Here is a 24,148-nt window from a genome sequence, read left to right as displayed (position 1 = left end):
AGGATCTGGTCATGGGGTGAGGGAAAGGACAGGTGGGGCCCTATGTATGTTTCTTCACATAGGGTCCATAAAACCTAGAGCTGGCTATGGCTGGTATTATAGGGAATGAAGTGCAGTAGTTCTTAGTGTTTTAAATGGTGAAACAGGATGTCTCTCTGGCTGTGATCACTGCTATTTTTAACCTAGAGTCTCTAAAAATGAGATTTAGAAACAAACACTTTTTTTTTTTTATCCTGGTAAATTCAGTAAACTGAACTGAGTTGGTATTTGAAGTGGCAGCCAATTGGAGCCTGGGATTTGGCAACAATTACTTATCAGCTCCCAAGAATAGCTTCACTGTGTGATAAGTGGATAGTAGCTTTCCATTCTGATTGGCCAGGAAGGTCCACTTCTAGTACAAGAGGAAGATAATCAATCATGTTACTAGCTTTTGTCTTGGCAAAGGTATTTAGATTTCAGCCAGCTGGTTAGCTGCCTCAAGACCACCTGCTTGACTGAATAAGAGAGAATCAGTTCCTTTTTTTTTTTTGCAAAGGAAAGGGAGGGAATATTGACTTGTGTGATCATTTCAGGTGGATGATTAAATTTGGCCTCTCAGGCCCCAGATGAAAATTCAATTCAGATGACTAGTTTTCTTTTCATACACTGTTGAGCAATCCTGTGTTCTGCCATCACTAATGTTCCCGATGTTGATTGTCCCTTCACTTTAACAAAGCACAGAATACCCAGCCTTCTCTCTATTTCTTATACCTTTGGGCTATTGAAACATAATGAGGAGACTGTGCTCACTTAAGGATACGGCATCTGCACTTATCAGACTGTCTTGTGTACTCCATAAAGTAATACATTGATGTTGTACTGGGTGAATTGTCAAGTCAAAATTGTCATAACTTTTCTGCTGACTTGGTGGTTTTCAAGCTTTGAGCTGCCCATGTCTTGAACACATATTTCATGGGGAAAAAAATTGTCCTGAACTTTTGTGCTGTAACTAACCGCATAAATGATAGAACTGCAGGATAATACCCTCTCTATACAGGTGCAGATGAAGTAGAGCATAAGCAAGGAAAGGCAGGCAAGTGGAATGCTTGGAGTATTCTTGTTGTGTTTGTTACACGTATGCTGAGGATGCCTAAATAGCTAACATGGTGTAATAGTCAAAGTAGGGTAATTCTCCTCATGAATATGGATGGCAAAAACTATCCTTTAGCAATCAGCTATGCATATATGTTCTTAATATTGCTTCATATAGCCGTATCTTCCATAGTTAGTATGCTTTGAGCTAACAGATATTTGCCACATAGATGAAAATCATATAACAACCTTAATACGGGTGCTATTCTACATGAATTATTCTGAGCGCAACAGTATAACACTGAAGCTGGATGCATGGATCTCAGTGGCATTCAAAGCACTGGATTACTATCTCACCTAGGTTAAATACTGTCTCTCACGGGTTAAATAAATAGGTAGCAAGGAATGGATAAATTTGTTGCACCAGATCTTAAGCTTTTAACAAATAGGGCTTCACTTAAGAAGGCTTCACTGTTGCAAGGGCAATTCATTTATCTGAGTTAATGAATGCAGGAAGTGCTTTCTGATGGCAGTTTTGAAACAACTGTATATTATTATAAGCAGGGTCTGAATGAACTCTCCCCTGACAGCTAGTTGGGGAGACTTCAAGAGCAAACTGTATTTACATGAATACATACTTTGCATAGGTATCTAGCAGACAGGAGCTTCAAGTGATCAACTTTGACTGGTGTTGGATTACAAATCACCTTAGTACTGAATGTAGGGGTAGTGAAATATTGTTATCAGTGTTGTTGTCTTTATTATCTGAGAAAAGCAGAGCAGAACTGTGCTTAATTTGTCCCAAATGAGGGGATCTCCCTCAGTTGAAAGGACCTCATTAAACCAGGGGATTGAATGTCAGACCCCCTGTGAAAGCAGAGAGAGGTGGGAATAGGTGTGCCAGCGAGGAGGTATGGACTCTCCCTAAGGGTCCCTGGTCTTGATTAACCTGTTCCTCCCCACTGCTCAAAGATAGAGCTATATAGGGTCCATTAGGAGCCTTTTGTTATTTTAAGTGCTTAAAAGAGCTGCCAATCATTTGTGGTGGGACAGCATCTCGGTCCAGCCTCAGAGCTGAAAATCACTAAAAGCTGGGTGGAACCTCAAGAGACTAACCTGCAGAGGTCACAGCAGAGAGGCAGGTGGCAGAAGGCGGCCAGCGGAGCGGAAGGAGTGGCTGGAGGAGTGGCCAGACAGAGCAAGTGTTCAGATGGCAGAGCAAGCAAGGTGCTTTCTTCCCTGGGTGGGAGGTGAACTCACATACATGTACCTCTGAGCCCTGGGTCCTCACTGACCAAGGACAACCACTGTGAGTGGGGTGGGATGAGGGAGCAGAGAGGGGCACAGTAAAGGAACTTTTGGTTGTAGAACTCAAGAACATGAGGCAGAAGGCCCTGCCCCACGCACTTTGGGGTGGGCGTCCTGCTCACAGTTTTATGATTATGACTCCGCCTTGTGGCATTTTCCCTAATTAATGTCAGGTGACTTCCCTCCTTTCATTAAAAGTTTCTTTTCTACACTCAGACTTTGTGCTTGCAAGAGGGGAAGTATTGCCTCTCAGAGGTGCCTAGGGGTGGTGTGTAATTTCCCCAGGTTACTGGGTAGGGGCTTGAGCCGGTTCTGTGTTGTATTGTTGAAAAGGAACCCCTAGATATTGAACTTGGCACTGGTTGCTGCCAGCTCCACCTGGCAGAAGGGTTACATTACAAAAGGTCCTGTATGGTACATAGGATAAACTACTTGAGTGTATCTAAAGAGCAGTTTGGACTGTGCTATCGAGCAAGTAGCACTAGGAAGTGAGCTTTTGACAGCTAAAGATATACTGTTGGATGGTTTAATGGAGTTAAATAGATGGAACAGATATAGATAATAGGATTAGGAAACAAGATACAGATAAACAAACACACTGTAAAGCCAATACATTTGTACATAGCAAAAAGAAGTTGTCTGCATTATAAATGTTGTCTTAAAAGAAACCAAACCCCACACCCCTCCCCTTCCCAGAGGGCTAGATTATGTCTTTAAGCACGGCCCTGAACAAAGGATGCTGTGTAAACTGCATCACTCCTGAGTGAGTCACCAAATGAGTGAGTCCTTTAGAGCTGGAACAGTTCCTAAACTGAAGTTCCTAAACTGAAGCAAGATTCTTAGGGCTGGGGTAGGCTTTAAAGTCCTTAGCCCCAAACCCTAATAGGTGCTGGCCAATCAGCGACCTCCACCTGACTCATCTGAGTCTCACAGCTAGAAGCAAACACTGCAGCCTCTCCCAGATCCAACCAACACATCACCCCAATGTAAAAATACCTACAACTCTAGTTCAGGATAAAAGCAACTAAAGGAATAGAGACATCAACCCTGCAGTGCATGCCTCACAGCTGGGTTCTTACTTTCAGTCTCTTGCTGGGACTCTGTAAAGAACTTCACCCCAGATAACACATATTACTGTTTGACCTTTTGACAAACCAAGCTCCTTGTGCTCCATGCTCTTGAGTTACTCCATTACAGGCACTTTTTTATATTTTCAGTATGAACATGTCACACTCCTCTCTCTCCATATGTGTCTAACTGGTGGAATGAATAATCAGAATGGAGGAAACAAAACCAAGTTTAAGAAAATGCAAAATTATATTGAATTCTCACTGTGGGCCTATGCAAAGTGGATGTAAAATGTGGCTGAATCAGAATGGTAGCATTTTATACCCACCCACTTTCTACAGGTGTAGAGAACTACACAAGGGCCAAGAAAGTAGGGGGAAGCAAGCTCTGTATCTTTAATGAAAGGTAAAGTTATTTCCCTCTTTTTAAAGTTCAGCCCTTGAATAGGCTGTGGGTTTGGAGCAAATCTAGATCCAAAAGAAGAGCGAACTCAAGGTTATGGTGGACAGGATGGGCTGATTTAATATAGGACAACAGACCTCTTTCATGTTACTGAAGCTGCCACAAAGGGTGCCACAATTTGTTGCTTTGCATGATGGATTGCCTAGTGTGCTATGATCTCCTTGTCCTCATCCAACACAAGACCATTGTTACTGGATAACATAGGGAATACATAATTAGCTCTGCTACAATCAATTCTTGGAAGAGATTTTTGTAGCTGGAACAAATACTCCAAAGTTAGTTTTTAGGGCTGCTTGCTATAGTGAGCAAACTTCCTCTAGTTTAAATGTAAACTAAATTTGCACTTAAATAGTAGGAGGTCTGCCACATCTCTTCTGGTTAATATGTAGATTGAACTCTACTGCCATGAGGAGATGATCATCACATAAGTATGCTGCAGAACCATGTCATACGAATTGGTAGAAAAAAGCAACTGAAATCTAGCCATGATGAGTTACAGAATAAGAAATGTTTTTCCCAGTGACAGAACTAATCTAACACCAGAGCAAAAAATGCAACACAAGAGGTCAAAATATTACAACAATTAATTCATATTCAATGCAGCCTAAAATGCAAGCCTTTATGAAAAACTATTACTCAGTACTGGTGCACAAATTCTTCATTAATTTCTTCCTTTCTCATCACTAATAAACTTAGGGCTGGCATGTCACTTGGTGCACAGTTATCTATGTAAATTGGAAAAAGTGCTACTGCCTTCTGGATACCAAAAAAACCCCACAAACCAACAAAAAAACAAAAAACCCAACCCCTTTGTATTTCCCCCTGCCCATATGCAGGGCCAGCATAACAGCATTGTTACTCCTGTTGGTTCTGATGATGACCTCTTGGATTCCAGCAGTAAGTCCTCATAAGTCTTCAAATGTTTGCACAGGAAGGGAAGCTTTATAATTAAGTTTCCTGAGATTCCCCCAACTCATGTTGTAGGCCTTTCAGCTCTGGTTAAAACATCCAGCTGTCCTAACCTGGAGAGAGAGACTGGGGAAAGTGTGAGTGTTTTTTGCTTCGGAAGATCACATGGTTAGTTGAATACAGGTTCCTAAAGAGAAAAGCTGTGGTGAGAATATCTGTTAGCTACAATTTAAGTTACAGAAATAATGGTTTGCTTTCTGCTAAAAAGGCTGTTTTACTTTCCTTGCTTTTAGTTAAGTGTCATTTCTTTGTTTTGTTAACCCCTTTAGAAAGCCTGCTTCATTCTTATTATGACTCATTCTTATTCAGCCTATCTTGTAAATAATATCTGACCTGTTTTTAGCCTTTCCCTGGGGGTCGCTTTGTTAATCTCCATCCCAGATTGAGGCCAGGGCCTGGCACAAGTGCACGAGGGGGAAAGGGCATGAAGAGCTTTTGCCCCTCATGCAGTGCCGATCACAATCACAGTGCCTGCACACTTTTCAGCACAGGGACTGCTCTCTCCTAGTTCCCCTGTGGACACTAGTTACCCCAAAGAGGGGCTGGGAGAAGATGGGCCATGATGACCTTCTGTGCCAGATCCCCAGTCCCTTCCCGAGTGCTCCTACTGGGATGGTGATGGGTGGTGGTTAAGGTCACATTAGAGGCTTGAACACATAATATGGGAAGGTGTGCATGAGGAAATCTCAATCTAACATGGTCACCTAATTTAACCTAAACCAGCTTTCTATAGAAGGAAGACAAGAAGCCCCAAGATAAGAAAAATAAGGGTTAATTGGGCAATTGTTCTAGCTCTGATTAAACCCTCTGAAAGAAAATCCACTGATCCTCTTTGTGGCAATAAGCTAGCATGGCTGTATGGGAGGCCGTGACTGAGAGACAGGTCGGGGAATAGGATCAGATGATAAATCTTGGTTGCTGTTAACCTGAGGGGTTCTTTCTCACTAACATAGTTCTTCAGATTAATCTGGGTTTTGTTTACTATGTTCAGGGAGAAAGTAATATTTTGGGGATTACTGATCAGCAGGCAGTTGCATTTTATTCCTAGTATAGTGCACAGTAGATGTATCTTCTACCTCTAGCCTGACAGGTCATGTTGGGATAAGAATGATGGATGCTGCAGTTTCTGCATTTGAGAAAGACCATAAGATACCAATCTCAAGATTGTCATGATGAGACAGGCTTAATTCTCTTCCCTCTTCTCATTACAGTTTGCAGCACCAGAATGCATCTGTTTCATACCATGTGGCGCTCTTCTTGCAATCTTTGTCATAGGAACACATGATGAGAGCAAAAAAATAACCAAACCAACCCCCTTCTCTCCTCCAACAAAGCACTGACAAATGTTGCAATAAGTTAATTAGTCCTTGTGGTCAAAATATTAATGCGAGCAGAAAATGTCAAAAACAGGGAGGAAAGGTCCTTTTCCATGTTGAAGATTCTGTAGAGGGGGGAAGAATGGTACCCGGTAGACATATTTTGCCATACTAAGTAAAGAGTGTAGATCCAGATTGTGAAGGGAAAGCCACTTGCTGGGTTGGCTACAGTGGGAACTCCTGGAAATATTGGGCCAAATGCTGTTCTCAGTTGCCCCTGTGTAAATCAAAAGTAACTCCATTTACTTAATGCAGTTATGCTTGTCTACACCTGGAGAGCAGAATCTGGCTCATTGTGCGTACAGCAGGCACAGTGCTTCTTGGAGTGGAAGTGGAGCATGACTGCTCCTGCCTCTCTGCAAATTTGTAACCTGCTTTCTATGCTGGCCCAGCTCCACCTTCTGATGTGGAAAGTGGTGGGGCTATCACAGCCTGCTCTTTGTCAGAAGGGTTGTTCCCACCACTGGGTGGGGGGGGCTGACTTGCACAGTCCTCTTGTCCCCAGAGTACAAATACTGGTATGGTGGTGGAAGAGGCTCTGTATAATATTTCACGTAATTGCAGTAGGTCAAAAGGTTTTCAGTGAAACCCAAACGATGTGAAAGCTGCTTTGTTTGAAATTTTATTATCTCAAAATTTAGACCAAGGGTTAAGGTTCAGAAACACGGGCCAGCTTTTCATTTTACATCTGAATCATGCAAAATTTTTATCAGTAAAAAGTGTGAATTAGAGGAGATCAATATATTTATCTAATCAACAAGTATTGGGCAAAGGCATCAAGGAATCCCTGTTGAGGTTACAGGGACAAACCATCCCGATGAGTCGAAAGAATAGTAAATATGGCAGGCGACCAGCTTGGCTTAACGGTGAAATCCTAGCGGATCTTAAACATAAAAAAGAAGCTTACAAGAAGTGGAAGTTTGGACATATGACCAGGGAAGAATATAAAAATATTGCTCGGGCATGTAGGAACAAAATCAGGAGGGCCAAATCGCACCTGGAGCTGCAGCTAGCAAGAGATGTCAAGAGTAACAAGAAGGGTTTCTTCAGGTATGTTGGCAACAAGAAGAAAGCCAAGGAAAGTGTGGGCCCCTTACTGAATGAGGGAGGCAACCTAGTGACAGAGGATGTGGAAAAAGCTAATGTACTCAATGCTTTTTTTGCCTCTGTCTTCACTAACAAGGACAGCTCCCAGACTGCTGCGCTGGGCATCACAGCATGGGGAGTAGATGGCCAGCCCTCTGTGGAGAAAGAGGTGGTTAGGGACTATTTAGAAAAGCTGGACGTGCTTTTCTAAATCCATGGGGCCGGACGAGTTGCATCCGAGAGTGCTAAAGGAATTGGCGGCTGTGATTGCAGAGCCATTGGCCATTGTCTTTGAAAGCTCGTGGCGAACGGGGGAAGTCCCAGATGACTGGAAAAAGGCTAATGTAGTGCCAATCTTTAAAAAAGGGAAGAAGGAGGATCCTGGGAACTACAGGCCAGTCAGCCTCACCTCAGTCCCCGGAAAAATCATGGAGCAGGTCCTCAAAGAATCAATCCTGAAGCACTTACATGAGAGGAAAGTGATCAGGAACAGTCAGCATGGATTCACCAAGGGAAGGTCATGCCTGACTAATCTAATCGCCTTCTATGATGAGATTACTGGTTCTGTGGATGAAGGGAAAGCAGTGGATGTATTGTTTCTTGACTTTAGCAAAGCTTTTGACACTGTCTCCCACAGTATTCTTGTCAGCAAGTTAAAGAAGTATGGGCTGGATGAATGCACTATAAGGTGGGTAGAAAGTTGGCTAGATTGTTGGGCTCAACGGGTAGTGATCAATGGCTCCATGTCTAGTTGGCAGCCGGTGTCAAGTGGAGTGCCCCAGGGGTCGGTCCTGGGGCCGGTTTTGTTCAATATCTTCATAAATGATCTGGAGGATGGTGTGGATTGCACTCTCAGCAAATTTGCGGATGATACTAAACTGGGAGGAGTGGTAGATACGCTGGAGGGCAGGGATAGGATACAGAGGGACCTAGACAAATTGGAGGATTGGGCCAAAAGAAATCTGATGAGGTTCAATAAGGATAAGTGCAGGGTCCTGCACTCAGGACGGAAGAACCCAATGCACAGCTACAGACTAGGGACCGAATGGCTAGGCAGCAATTCTGCGGAAAAGGACCTAGGGGTGACAGTGGATGAGAAGCTGGATATGCGTCAGCAGTGTGCCCTTGTTGCCAAGAAGGCCAATGGCATTTTGGGATGTATAAGTAGGGGCATAGCGAGCAGATCGAGGTACGTGATCGTCCCACTCTATTCGACATTGGTGAGGCCTCATCTGGAGTACTGTGTCCAGTTTTGGGGCCCACACTACAAGAAGGATGTGGATAAATTGGAGAGAGTCCAGCGAAGGGCAACAAAAATGATTAGGGGTCTGGAACACATGACTTATGAGGAGAGGCTGAGGGAACTGGGATTGTTTAGTCTGCAGAAGAGAAGAATGAGGGGGGATTTGACAGCTGCTTTCAACTACCTGAGAGGTGGTTCCAGAGAGGATGGTTCTAGACTATTCTCAGTGGTAGAAGAGGACAGGACAAGGAGTAATGGTCTCACGTTGCAGTGAGGGAGGTTTAGGTTGGATATTAGGAAAAACTTTTTCACTAGGAGGGTGGTGAAACACTGGAATGCGTTACCTAGGGAGGTGGTAGAATCTCCTTCCTTAGAAGTTTTTAAGGTCAGGCTTGACAAAGCCCTGGCTGGGATGATTTAATTGGGGATTGGCCCTACTTTGAGCAGGGGGTTGGACTAGATGACCTCCTGAGGTCCCTTCTAACCCTGATATTCTATGATTCTATGAAATTAAAAGTGTCTGCATTTGTTGTTTATTATGGGATGTCCCCCATTTTAAATTGTAATGAAAACTTAAAGAAATCATGCAAAATTCAGTTTCACATGATTTGGATGAGAATCTAGTTCAAACTGAGTGATTTAAAAGTGTTTTTGCACTGAGATGTTAAGAAGGTATTTGTATTTGGTTTTGTATTTGTAGTATTTGTATGTGTAGAGGCTTGGAGGGGCTTTGTGCTGGGAGAGAAGCTGAGCCCTGATTAGGGGGCGGGGCTTCTCGGACTAGTGGTCCTATAAAGGCAGCCAGCCAGTCAGGCAGTGGCACAGACAGCTGTAGTGGCACAGGAGCTAGCAAACAGAGCTGTAAACAGGGGAGTTTGTCTTGTGGTGCTTGTTTGGGGTTTGTTTTTGCTGTGGGTGGTGGAGCTTTGGTGTGGTTTGTGTTTCCCACATTAACAGGATTTAGGTGAGAAGGTGATGACAGATACAGAGGCAGCAGTGGGAGTGACCCAAGTAGTGGAAGACACAATGAAGATGACTGGATGTGGAAGCTGCGGTATGTACATGATCCTGGAGGGGGTACCTGGTAAGAGTTTTGTCTGCATGAAATGCCGTCTGATAGAGCTGACGGAGGAAAAGATCTGAGGTTTGGAGATGCACGTGGAAAGTCTGGTTGAGTTTAGGAAGGGGTTTGAGCAGATTATGGAGCAAAGACATGAGGTATCTGAAGGGAAAAGCTCAGACTTGCAGATGGAAGCAGGACTGGGGAATTCTGAGGGGTGACTGGGTGAGGAAAGTGGTCAGTAGAAGCATGTAACTAAAAGCACCAGGCAGAGGAAAAGATGGGCTAGTGAAGGAGAAACAGAGCACAAGAACAGGTTTGCAGAGTTGGAAAATGAAGGGGCTCAGCAGGTAGTCACTGAAAGCGGAAGGGCAAGGAAGAAGAGAAGAGCGGCTAGCCCTATAGGAAAAGGGGAAGAGTCAATGGAGACTACACCAAATCTGAACCCCAGGAGGATACAGGATGGGTTGAAGAGGATTACAAGGGAGAATAGGAATGGAAAGAATTTGCCTCCAGAGGGAACAGGGGATAGACTGGAGAATAGCACCGTCACCAGGAAAAGGCAGGTCTATGTGATCGGGGACTCTTTACTGAGAAGAATAGACAGGCCTGTAACCAGAGCTCATCCACAGAATAGAAGGGTATGCTGTCTTCCAGGTGCTAAGATACAGGATGTTGACCTGAGGTTGAAAAGGATCCTAAATGTAAATCCTAATTATCCTTCATGTGGGAAGAAATGATAGGGCTAGATTCTCGCTGGAAAGTATTAAGGGAGACTATGCTAGGCTGGGGAAGACGCTTAAGGAAATCGAGGCTTAGGTGATCTTTAGTGGGATTCTGCCTGTTCCAAGAGAAGGGCAACAAAGGTGTGACAAGATTATGACTATCAACAAATGGCTTTGGCAGTGGTGCTATAAGGAGGGCTTTAGGATGTATGGCCACTGGGAGGCATTCATGGACAGAGGACAGTTCTCTCGGGATGGACTTCATCTGAGTAGGGAAGGAAATTGACTTCTAGGATGGAGGCTGGCACAACTGATTAAGAGAGCTTTAAACTAGGAATTTGGGGGAGATGGTTGGGAGATGTCCAGGTAATCTGCACGCCAGATTTTAGCATTGAGAGGGAAGAAAACGAAGTAAGAAAGGATACAGCCGTGGGTAGGAGAATGTATATAAGGTGGAAGGGCAGTGTGGATTCCAGTCTAATAGGCCGTACTGGCTGTAGAATGACCGTGCCTAATCGGGTACAGAATGTGAGTGAGGCCAAACAGCGAAAATTAGGATGTTTGTACACCCATGCGAGGAGCCGTGGTAACAAAAGGGAGGAACTAGAGCTACTGGTGCAGGAAGTGAAACCAGATGCTATAGGGATAACAGAAACACGGTGGAATAGTAGACATGACTGGACTACAGGTATTGAAGGGTATGTGCTGTTTAGGAAAGACAGAAATAAAGGCACAGGTGGTGGAGTAGCATTGTACATCGATAATGAGGTAGAATGTAAAGAAATAAGAAGCAATGAAATGGATAAGACAGAGTCCGTCTGGGCAAAAATTGCGTTGGGGAAGAAAACTATTAGAGCCTCCCCTGGGATAGTGCTTGGGGTGTGCTATAGACCGCCGGGATCTAATTTGGGTATGGATAGAGCCCTTTTTAATGTTTTTAATAAAGTAAATACTAATGGAAACTGTGTGATCATGGGAGACTTTAACTTCCCAGATATAGACTGGAGGACGAGTGCTAGTAATAATAATAGGGGTCAGATTTTCCTAGATGCGATAGCTGATGGATTCCTTCATCAAGTAGTTGCTGAACCAACTAGAGGGGATGCCATTTTAGATTTGGTTTTGGTGAGTAGTGAGGCCCTCATAGAAGAAATGGTTGTAGGGGATAATCTTGGTTCAAGTGATCATGAGCTAATTCAGTTCAAACTGAACGGAAGGATTAACAAAAATAAATCTGCAACTAGGGTTTTTGATTTCAAAAGGGCTGACTTTCAAAAATTAAGGAAATTAGTTAGGGAAGTGGATTGGACTGAAGAATTTATAGATCTAAAGGTAGAGGAGGCCTGGGATTACTTTAAATCAAAGCTGCAGAAGCTATCAGAAGCTTGCATCCCAAGAAAGGGGAAAAAATTCATAGGCAGGAGTTGTAGACCAAGCTGGATGAGCAAGCGTCTCGGAGAGGTGATTAAGAAAAAGCAGAAAGCATACAGGGAGTGGAAGATGGGAGGGATCAGCAAGGAAAGCTACCTTATTGAGGTCAGAACATATAGGGATAAAGTGAGACAGGCTAAAAGTCAAGTAGAGTTGGACCTTGCAAAGGGAATTAAAACCAATAGTAAAAGGTTCTATAGTCATATAAATAAGAAGAAAACAAAGAAAGAAGAAGTGGGACCGCTAAACACTGAGGATGGAGAGGAGGTCAAGGATAATCTAGGCATGGCCCAATATCTAAACAAATACTTTGCCTCAGTCTTTAATAAGGCTAAAGAGGATCTTAGGGATAATGGTAGCATGACAAATGGGAATGGGGATATGGAGGTAGATATTACCATATCTGAGGTAGAAGCGAAACTCGAACAGCTTAATGGTACTAAATCGGGGGGCCCAGATAATCTTCACCCAAGAATATTAAAGGAATTGTCACATGAAATTGCAAGCCCATTAGCAAGAATTTTTAATGAATCTGTAAACTCAGGGGTTGTACCGTATGATTGGACAATTGCTAACATAGTTCCTATTTTTAAGAAAGGGAAAAAAACGTGATCCGGGTAACTATAGGCATGTTAGTTTGACATCTGTAGTGTGCAAGGTCTTGGAAAAAATTTTGAAGGAGAAAGTAGTTAAGGACATTGAAGTCGATGGTAAATGGGACAAAATACAACATGGTTTTACAAAAGGTAGATCATGCCAAACCAACCTAATCTCCTTCTTTGATAAAGTAACAGATTTTTTAGACAAAGGAAACGCAGTGGATCTAATTTACCTAGATTTCAGTAAGGCGTTTGATACCATGCTACATGGGGGATCATTAGTTAAATTGGAAAAGATGGGGATCAATATGAAAATTGAAAGGTGGATAAGGAATTGGTTAACAGGGAGACTACAGCGGGTCCTACTGAAAGGTGAACTGTCAGGCTGGAGGGAGGTTACCAGTGGAGTTCCTCAAGGATCAGTTTTGGGACCAATCTTATTTAATCTTTTTATTACTGATCTTGGCACAAAAAGTGGGAGTGTGCTAATAAAGTTTGTGGATGATACAAAGCTGGGAGGTATTGCCAATTTAGAGAAGGACCAGGATATCATACAGGAGGATCTGGATGACCTTGTAAACTGGAGTAATAGTAATAGGATGAAATTTAATAGTGAGAAGTGTAAGGTTATGCATTTAGGGATTAATAACAAGAATTTTAGTTAGAAACTGGGGACGCATCAATTAGAAGTAATGGAGAAAGACCTTGGAGTATTGGTTGATCATAGGATGACTATGTGCCGCCAAAGTGATATGGCCGTGAAAAAAGGTAATGCGGTCTTGGGATGCATCAGGCGAGGTATTTCCAGTAGGGATAAGGAGGTTTTAGTACCGTTATACAAGGCGCTGGTGAGACCTCACCTGGAATACTGTGTGCAGTTCTGGTCTCCCATGTTGAAGAAGGATGAATTCAAACTGGAACAGGTACAGAGAAGGGCTACTAGGATGATCCGAGGAATGGAAAACTTGTCTTATGAAAGGAGGCTCAAGGAGCTTGGCTTATTTAGCCTAACTAAAAGAAGGTTGAGGGGAGATACGATTGCTCTCTATAAATATATCAGAGGGATAAATACCGGAGAGGGAGAGGAATTATTTAAGCTCAGTACCAATGTGGACACAAGAACAAATGGATATAAACTGGTCATTGGGAAGTTTAGACTTGAAATTAGACGAAGGTTTCTAACCATTAGAGGAGTGAAGTTTTGGAATAGCCTTCCAAGGGAAGCAGTGGAGGCAAAAGACCTATCTGGCTTTAGATTCATAGATACTAAGGTCAGAAGGGACCATTATGATCATCTAGTCTGACCTCCTGCACAGCGCAGGCCACAGAATTTCACCCACCCACTCCTGCGAAAAACCTCTCACCTATGTCTGAGCTATTGAAGTCCTCAAATCGTGGTTTAAAGACTTCAGGGAGCAGAGAATCCTCCAGCAAGTGACCCATGCCCCATGCTACAGAGGAAGGCAAAAAACCTCCAGGGCCTCTTCCAATCTGCCCTGGAGGAAAATTCCTTCCCGACCCCAAATATGGTGATCAGCTAAACCCTGAGCACATGGGCAAGATTCACCTGCCAGATACTACAGAAAATTCTTTCCTGGGTAACTCAGATCCCACCCCATCTAACATCCCATCACAGGCCATTAGGCCTATTTACCATGAATATTTAAGATTAAACTCGATAAGTTTATGGAGGAGATGGTATGATGGGATAACATGATTTTGGTAATTAAATATTCATGGTAAATAGGCCTAATGGCCTGTGATGGGATGTTAGATGGGGTGGGATCTGAGTTACCCAGGAAAGAATTTTCTGTAGTATCTGGCAGGTGAATCTTGCCCATGTGCTCAGGGTTTAGCTGATCACCATATTTGGGGTCGGGAAGGAATTTTCCTCCAGGGCAGATTGGAAGAGGCCCTGGAGGTTTTTTGCCTTCCTCTGTAGCATGGGGCATGGGTCACTTGCTGGAGGATTCTCTGCTCCCTGAAGTCTTTAAACCACGATTTGAGGACTTCAATAGCTCAGACATAGGTGAGAGGTTTTTCGCAGGAGTGGGTGGGTGAAATTCTGTGGCCTGCGCTGTGCAGGAGGTCAGACTAGATCATAATGGTCCCTTCTGACCTTAGTATCTATGAATCTATAATGCAGACCAAGAGTTGAAAATGAAACTTTGGAGATAGAAGGGGTGGGAGATGTGAGTGACATAGACGGAGATGGAATCAAATGTTTGTACAATGCTGTGTGATGCAAAACTGCTGGATTTTGTACAGCTTTCATTAAAACTTCACTGTACAACATAGAACAATATTCCTGAAGTATCTCATTTCCATACCAGGTTATGAACTAATGTAGTGAAGTCTGAAAATTCAGCCTAGTTTGAGGATAATTTTTTTTATTTTTTTTCTTCTACTTGTACTGACTGGCAGTTGAGTAATTGTCCACCAGTACAACGTCTGATTGAGTTGTCATTACAAAACCCCTTTGAATGCTTTTACTTCAAGAAATATCAAAGTCGGGATAAAATTGGAATAGCAGCCTGGTAATGAGATCATTATATATAAATACTGAAGTGCTCACAGGGGGCATAATGATTCCTCAGTGCAGGTATGCAGTGCATTCCTATTAAGCACAGCCTGCATTAGATACTTTCCCATTGCGAACATACATCATCCTCTTCTGTGTAAGGTTCAAGTCACAGAAAATGAATGACTGATTAAAGCTGGGAATATGTTATTTATGACACGTTAGGAGATGAAAGAAGCCTGGGCTGTGTGTTTACTTTTCATTTGGGATTTTAAAGTATTCTGATTGACTAAAGGTAGGAGAGATATATGGTATAAGGGGAAAACCATATCAATCCAGAGTGTGAAGTTTGCTTCCTTTCAGTGATCACTCCTTTTGTTTGTACTGCACCAAGCACGTTGTTGGGAATCAACAATTAATTACAATAATGGTTGCAGTGAATCCGTGCTGAAAATAGATACAGGGCCTGATTCTCCCCTGTCTTGGACCTTGCCTAGTCAGTTATGCCTGGGCAGAGTGGGTATAAAATGCTACCATTCTGATTTAGGACTCTTTACACCAGGGGTCTCAAACCAGGGGGTTGTGACCCTTCAGGGCATCGTGAGCTTATTTTGTGGGAATTGCAAACTGTCTGCCTCTACCCTCAAACCCTGCTTCACCTCCAGCATTTATAATAGTGTTAAATTTAAAAAAATGGTTTTAATTTATAAGGAAGAAGTCACACTCAAAGGCTTGTTGTGTGAAAGGGGTCACCAATTCAAAAGTTTGAGAACCACTGGTTTACACCCACTTTGCCCAATGCAAATGATTACACTAAGGTGGGAGGTAATAGCAAATGAGGCTCCTGGTATTCAAAATGGACTAAAACACACAAGAATAAGCATAAGATGAAGAACCAAGTTATGTCCAATCACACAGTGCTAAAACCAGAGTGGTGCAAATAACCAATTTTTCATATCAGCTACTGAATCAAAAGACTTTTTAAAAAATAAAACATTTTCAATTTTTTTAGGTAAACAAAACAATTAAAAAATAAATTATTTTGGGTTGGTCAAAATGTTTCATTTGACCCCAAACAAAATATTTCATTTGGATTTTGAGGTTTTTAAAATGACTTTAAATCTTTTTAAAATGTTTAAAAAATTTTATTCCAAAATAAAACATCTTTCAGAAGCAAACAGTCAAAACGTTTTGTTTCAGAAGTACTGAAATGAAACACCTTCATATTGCCAAATGTTTTTTCACTAAAGTTACCTGAGTTTGACCCAAATTTGCAAATTGTTTTGGTCAACCCAAATCTGCGTCTTTTGGTGGAAAAAAGTATTGGCACAAAACCTTTCGCCCAGCTCTAGCTATAGGTTATATTGATCCTTCACATGCTAGTCTAAATGTCCGTTACTTCCTATGTCTGTAGGAACAAGACATGGCATCTTGTGTGGGATGATAACAGTGACCTGCAACTTTGGACCCAATTCATCAAGTATTTTACTAGTATAACTCCATTGAAATCAGTGAAGTTATACGGCTGTGTAACTGGAGTAATGCAGTAGTGGATCAGCACTTATATCTTTGTGGTGATGAAAGGAGACAAGTCAGATGCATGAAAACATATATTGAGCAACTAAAAGTGTGGGGGAAAGCAGTTTCTGTTGACACACTAGTTTCACTGATCTTACATAGTCCATGTGTTAAAATTTAGCTGCAAGTATGTCTCTGTTTGACCATGATGGCTTCTGGTTAACATCTCATTGTACTGAAACCCAGTGACATATACTAGTTGCTTTCTGAAGCCCACATTCTGTGGAACATCCTTTGTTGTCCCTGCTGTCCAGCACTGTCATTGCTGTGGTCTTTTTTTTTTTTTTAAACCTTTTTTCTTATTTGGTAAACAAACCACTTTTACATGTGTTGGGACAAATTCACCAAAGTAGGTAAAATAGTACATCACTGGGTTTACACCAATATCGGCTCTGTCATAGAGGCCAAATAGACAGCTGACTTTGCAAAATATCATCAGCCTCTAGTCATCCATATTTTATTGCCTCTGATATTTACCTGTATGGCAGAGCTGACCTGATCCCAAGGCTGCAGAACTCCCATAGCCAGCCCCAGAGAATAAAATTCTGTAGCGATGGATATGAAACTCCCTAGCTTGGTGTCTTTATCAGTATAAATTATTAGCTATATTTAAGATAGCCCCAGACTTCTTGTAAATGATCCTAAAATCTACTTCGTTTACAAGTGCCTGGCATTGATGTCAGTAAACTCAAAGATTTAGCAGGACTCTGCTAGCATGTCAACTTCTATGGGAGCTGCTTCTAGTCCAGGAGAGGAGCAGGGTCAGGAAGAAGAATCTGGTGTGGCAGTTAGAGATAGCATGTCCCACTACAGCTCCAGTGTGGGTTCTAGTCCCACTTAGCTTAATGAGAGGAGAGAGCCTAGAATAGTAAAACTCCCTGTGTCAGGCCAAAGGAATCAAAAGGGCGGTGGCTTTGGAGTTCCCTTAATGTAAGGGGACTGTTGCCCCCTTACTAACATTCAGTGGGGGTGTTTTGGTTGGCTAGCTCCCAGTACTAAAAGGGAAAGGGTCTATGGGAAATCAGGACCCCGAGACTGATAGTCCCCCAGGAACAATCGGGAGAGGCCAATGCTCTAGGTCAGCCTGAATGACAGGGCAGGCAGGTTAATCAGAGAGTCAGGAGGCCAGGGAGGTCCCGTGCTCCGTATGAGCTGGATTTGCCTGGGTCAGACAGAGTGGGGCTGAGCTAAGGAGAAAGCAGGGGCCTGAGCTGTGCCAGATCCAGAGGGACCAGAAAAGCAACCCAGAGAGAGCAGATCTTGTCCTGGGAGCAGAGCTGCAGCCCCAAAGCCAGAGACACAGCCCAGAGAGAGCAGACTTGCCCTGGGAGCAGAGCTGCAGCACCCAGAGCCAGAGGGGCCAGAAAAGCAGCCCACGAAGCAGGTCAGTGCTGGGAGCAGAGTCACAGAAGCAGCCTGCAGAGCAGACCTGTCCTGGGAGCAGAGCTGCAGCAACCAGAGGCAGAGGGGCCAAAGAAGCAGCCCAGGGAGCTGGAGGCAGAGCAGCAGCAGCAGCAGCCATGCTGGGACAGAGTGGTGCAGCTGGGGCTGGAGCAGTCCGGAGCTGGATGCGGTGAGCAGCTGAGGAGACCGAGGGGGACCCCGGGCAGCGGGCCCAGCACAGGGAGACGCCTGCGCCAAGAGGCTCTGCAGGCCAGGCTTGGATCGTAACCCCGACAGGGCGGGGGCGACACTGGGAAGAAGGGTCCTACCACTTAGAGCCTGAGAGCGTGAGGCCCCCACCAGAGCAAGTATCCAACCCACAGCATCCCTGCGGCACAGCCAGGGCCTGAGCAGGAGGCCTGGGACTTACAAGGAACAGACTGTGAACTGCCCTGACGTTCCAGAGACACAGTTTGTGATGTTCCCTGCCACAGAGCGGGTTGATGTTTCCTTTAACCTTTCCCATTTTTCCTTATTCTTTTTAAAATTAATTGTTGATTAAATTACGTGCATTTGCTTTAAATTGTATGTAATGGTCTGTGGATCAGAGAAGTGCCCAGTGCAGAGAGAGTACCCCGGAGTGGGGACACCCTAGCCCCTGTCCTAGGTGACCACAGCAGGGTTGGGGGTCGAGCCCCCCAGGAATCCTGGGCCCAGCCTTGCTGGGGTTACGAGGACTCTGCCAGACAGGAGAGTGGAAAGGGAGTCCTCAAGGGCAGGGAGGCCACTGGGTAAAGGAAGTGGGAGCGAGGACTCAGATCCTTTTGCTAGCCCACTTCACCGGGGTAGTGCAGAAGCCAGGAAAGTTTCCCACAATAGCGGGACTATTTCCCCACTTACATTAAGGTTTTAGTCCTTCTCCTGGTATCTCTCTCTCTCGGCCTGTCTCAAAAATCCAAAAAACAAACCCTACTCAGGCTTACACCAATACTCAAACCAAATCTTTCCGTTTATCCCCATGCACAAACTGGAGCCCTAACTGAAAAGCTAAACCAACACTGACAAAGGTTACTTCCTGCCTCATGAGCTTCTCAGCCCTTTTGTCTCCCTTCCTCATTTCCTCTTATTGGAGAAAAAGGAGGACATAAATCTCCTTTCTCGCAACATACTTTGCTGGAAACTTACACTATGTTGTATCAGTCCTGGGAAACAACTACTTCAGTTTTCAGGGAGCTGCAATCCACTCTCCATGCTGGAGCGCCAATCCAGGACCTAAACAGAATCAGCAGAGTTTGGGCTGTCTCCCAAACCACAAACTGCTACCAGGAGACCATTTCCTCAAGCTCAGCTGCTGCCTTGCTTATGTTCCAGGGGTGTTTCCTGAATGAAAACCTGGAATGGGACAGTGCTGGCCCAGAAGGATTCTTTTGTCAGTCTTAAAAAGCTAGTACATCCCAAAACGTTCTCCTGAGTTATGAGGACCCTGTCTCTGCTTTGACCTCACTATGAGAGCACACTAAATCATGAAACCAGCTCTGCATTGTGCACCAGTTTCTCCTTTTCTGTCTTCTTCATGGATAGCCTTCCCCATTGGTCACCTTTCTAGGTGATGGATTTTGCACTGTCAAAAAGCTGAACAAGTGGCTCCTGCTTTGTTTTTATTTTTATCTGTCTGATTTTTGTCACCAAGGTAATTGTAAGTACGGTATACGGGTTGAAGGAGGACAAACTGTGAAAGGATTTCAGATTTGTGTTTTCAATCTCTTTGCCTAGCAAAAGAACAGAGGTTCTAACACCTGAACAAGCTGTATTCAGAGTAAATTTAAAAGCAGCTGTATGACCCATACTCCATATATAGTTAAAATATGGCCTTTCCTCACCACAGTACTTTGTAGTCTTCTACACCACCAAAATATTCTAATGTGTGTGTATATTTGGCTGTATAATATATTACACCCATGGGTTCTCAAACACAATCCATTTGGCTCAGAGAGGGTCACGAGACCTAAAATAATTCTGTACTACTACCCTTCTAGATGGTCAATAGTTTTTTGAACTATTGACCAGGTAGTGGTTGGCTGAGATAAGATCTCATGACCCTGTAAACTAAACATAAAGCAAGCTCTGTAGAAGGTAAATCAGAAGCTGAAGGACATTTAGGGGAAAAGACCTTTTTAAATGAGATATTTAAACCTTGAAGTATTTAGGCCCATTTCTTTGCTAGCCTGTTGCTTTTATAGGCTTGTCAGACAAACTGCAGGAAAGAGAAATCATAGAAAAAAGAAAATGAAATTGACATGAAAATAACAGTAAATAAAAACTCTTGCAAATACTTTCAGGGACATCAGGTGGCGTTTCCAAGGATGTCCTGAATAAATGAAGTAATAAAGTTGATGTGACTGACACCAGCTATATAAAATGGAGGAAAAATGTCACTTACATTAATCTAAGATGGAGGTTGCTCTTACTGCCAGGGCTCTTGCCATGGGTGCTGCAGTTGTACATGACAAGGGGGAGCAAAAACACTGGCACAGGGTATAAAAAATATTTTTAAAAGTGGCAAATGAAACTTCTATAGCCTGGACTTAAATTTTCTGGAGATCTGTTATGGCAGGGACCAGGAATACTAGGTGTCAGCATCAGTGTCCTGGTCCCTACTCTGAAAGCTGCCTTTGGTAGCTACTGAGGGGACAGTCCTCCAACCTGCTTTTGCTGCCCTCTGCTATCTTGGTCAGAGCATGGGAGGTCCTTTCTCCCGGTTTTCATGTTTGTTTGTTTCATGCTTGGGTGTGCCAGGGAATCCCCACCACAACCAGCCCCTGCTCTCTCATTTCTCCTGCTTCCACAAATATTTGTTTTAAGAAGGGTGGGCGTGAACCACTGGGGCACAGTTCCACACCACTGTGTCATAAGCCTGGGGGACCCAATGTTGTCTTGAGCTCTCCACCACATGAGGGAGTGTGTCTCATGTGCCACCCCTGAAAATAATGTAGAGCACCGTTTGGCCTTTCATCATTCAGTGAACCTGCTCCTGCACTTTCTGCTCAGGCAACATTCCCACTCAATGTCAACAGGCATTTTGAATCTGTGAGGAGTTCAGGATTGGGCCTAACATAAATATTGCTTTAAAAGTGCAGTGAATAACTTTCATATTAAAAATATTTCAGTTCTTGTTCCTGTTCCCTTCAAGGCATCAGCAGTGCAGTCACAAGAGACTTGCATTCTACTATAATAAATAAATACCTGGAGTGCAAAAGCTGCATTTTCTATTTCCAACAGGATCCCTTCTGTTAGCTTAAGAATTTCATAAAAGTAATGTTTAGTTTGAATAATCATCAGCCTGTCAGTGCCCTTCTCAGCAAAAATGACACTGCCAAAGACAGACCGTAATATACATGCACTCCCTGGTAGCTGCGGACTAGTCACTAAAAAACATTCAACCATCACAAGGTAACTCTGTCTTACATAGCCATTTTCAGCAAGCGTAGGCAGGATTAAAGGTAGCCCACGCCGAGCTCATTTTAAAAAGTCCCTTTGCCAGCTTCTGTGTGGGATACAAATCAGAGCAGGATTTGGCCCATATTGTAGTTTTGCTGGCAGCTAACAAATAATCTGGTCCTATTTAGACTAGAACCAACATTAAGCAACTGAGTGCTGGTTTGAATCACTTTTGCGCTCCCTGAGTCCAGCTGCTTTTCCTGTCTTCTCCCCACAGACGGGATACAGGATAAATGTTATAGGCAAGGCAGCAGGCTTTGAGCTCTGGCTCTTGGTGAGGGGAAACAGGGCATAGATTCTGTTAATTCATTTTGCTTTTTATTTCCTGGCTATGAAATCCCCTTTCCTTGAGATGAATTGACTGTAGGAGGAACAGCATTCCCCCTTTCTGCTTGCCTCGGGGTAGAGAGAGAGAACATTTTGGCTGATATGCAGATGCTGCACTTAGTACAACGGTCTTTGCCACAAGTACTCCTTTTCTTTTTGCGAATACAGACTAACACGGCTGTTACTCTGAAACCTTCCACTTTGCTGCATTAGGGTTTGAATGTCCTTGTTGTCTCATAAAGCTTTAGAAAAGACTCTTAGGATCTCTTGGCAAATGCAAAATCCAATAGTCATTGAACCACTGATAATCTTTTATGCCCTGTAGAAGTATGCTTTCATTCATCTGTTTCTTCACAAGGTAAGAAGTAAAGTTATTCCTTTCTAGGCATAAATTAGCATTTGTAACAATGCAGTGCAAAAAATGCAATTTAAATGGAACTGATTAGAATTTTGATAGGGCACCAAGGAACCTCTAAACAAATGCTGATCAGGTAATGAGCTGAACAAGTCATTTATTTTAGTGGTTTAGCCATCTATTCAGTGTTTGGGTCACAGCTTTCCAAACATATACGGTGACTGTTCATTAATTATGCACTTTTCACTCAGTAATTGTCCAATTTAACTACACATCATCAGCTTACGTGTCAGGGCACATCAGACAGCATGTGAAAAGAAGGGGAAAAAAGAGGAGTAGCAGGATCGATAACTGGAATTTTTAAAAATAATGTGGGCCTTACATTCCCTACTCCATGTACCCCCAAAACATATTGTTAGAATTTGGCCTTAATCTTTTATTGCCTGTTCTGGCTTGCAGTTTTGGCTTTTGTTAAACATATTTTATTATGTCTTGAAGATTGAAGTCCAACACAGTGCAGTTTAAAATGTGGCTACAGTTTGGCATCAGTTCCTGATTTTTGTACTAAGAACATAAGAACGGCCATACTAGGTTCATGGTCCATCTAGTCCAGTATCTTGTCTTCGAACAGTGGCTGGTTCAGAGGGAATGAACACAACAGAGTAATTTGAGTGATTCATCCCCTCTTATCCAACCCCAGCTTCTAGTAGTAGGCTTTAGAGGCACCCAGAGCATGGGGCTGCATCCCTGACCATCTTGGCAAATAGCCATTGATGGACCTATCCTCCATGATCTCATTTAATTCTTTTTTGAGCCCAGTTATACTCTAGGCCTTCATAACATCCCATGACAATAAGTTTGACAGGTTGACTGTATGTTGTTTAAAGAAGTACTTCCTTATGTTTGTTTTAAAACCCTGCTGCCTATTAATTTCATTGGGTGACTCCTAGTTCTTGTGTTATGTAAAGGGGTAAATAACACTTCCTTATTAACCTTCTCCAAGCCATTTGTGATTTAATTGACCTCCTGTCATATCCCCTCTTAGTCATTTCTTTTCTAAGATGAACAGTCCCAGTCTTCTTAATCTCTCCTCATATGGAAGATGTTCATACCCTTCTTTGTACTTTTTCCATTGCTAATATCTTTTTGAGATGGGATGACCAGAACTGCACACAATATTCGAGGTGTGGGCATACCAATGATTTATACAGTGGCTTTATGATATTTACTTACTTCTCCCTTTCCCAATGATTGACTGCCTCTGCACATTGAGTGGGATGTTTTCAGAGAACTATCCACAATGACTCTAAGATCTTTCTTGAGTGGTAACAGCTAATTTAGACTCCATCATTTGTATGTATAGTTGGGATTATGTTTTCCAATGTGCATTACTTTGCATTTATCATCTTTGAATTTCATCTGCCATTTTGCTGCCCAGTCACCCCATTTAGTAAGAACCCTTTATGCCGCTTTGGAGTCAGCTTTGGACTTACCCTGGGTAATTTTGTATCATCTGAAACCTTTGGCATCTCATTGTTTACCCCTTTTTCCAAATAATTTGAGTGTGTTTCCACTGTGAAAATTGATCATTTATTCCTATTCTTTCTTTCAACCAGTGACTGATCTATGAGAGCATCTTCCCTCTTATCCCATGACTGCTCACTTTGCTTAAGAACCTTTGGTGAGGGATCTAGTCAAAAGCATTCTGAAAGTCCAAATACACTATATCCATTAGATTACCCATGTCCACATGTTTGTTGACTTCCTCAGAGAATTCTCATAAATTGATGAGGCATAGTTTCTCTTTACAAAAGCCTTGTTGACTCTTCTCCAACATATGGTATTCATTTATGTGCCCGATAATTCTGTTCTTTACTATGGTTTCTGCCAATTTGCTTGGTACTGAACTAGGCTTACCGGCCTGTAATTGCCAGAATTGCCTCTGGCAATTACAAAAAATTGGTGTTATATTAGCTATCTGCCAGTCATCTGGTACAGTGGCTGATTTAAGCAATAGGTTACATACCACAGTTATCAGAGTAGCAGCTGTGTTAGTCTGTATTCACAGTTAGTAGTTCTGCAATTTCA

The 24,148-nt window shown here is 43.0% G+C and overlaps 1 protein-coding gene across 2 annotated transcripts in view; it reads left to right on the top strand.

Annotated features, from left to right (window-relative positions):
- The window catches only part of LOC140910391 (uncharacterized), a 161,167-nt gene that overhangs the window by 56,473 nt on the left and 80,546 nt on the right, over positions 1-24,148 (top strand). The gene's annotated exons all lie outside the window — the stretch shown is intronic.

This window comes from Lepidochelys kempii, chromosome 4 (genome assembly GCF_965140265.1).
Source record: "Lepidochelys kempii isolate rLepKem1 chromosome 4, rLepKem1.hap2, whole genome shotgun sequence".
NCBI classification, from domain to species: Eukaryota; Metazoa; Chordata; order Testudines; family Cheloniidae; genus Lepidochelys; species Lepidochelys kempii.
Note: the sequence above shows the minus strand (reverse complement) of the source record. Positions and strands in the feature narration are given on the sequence as shown.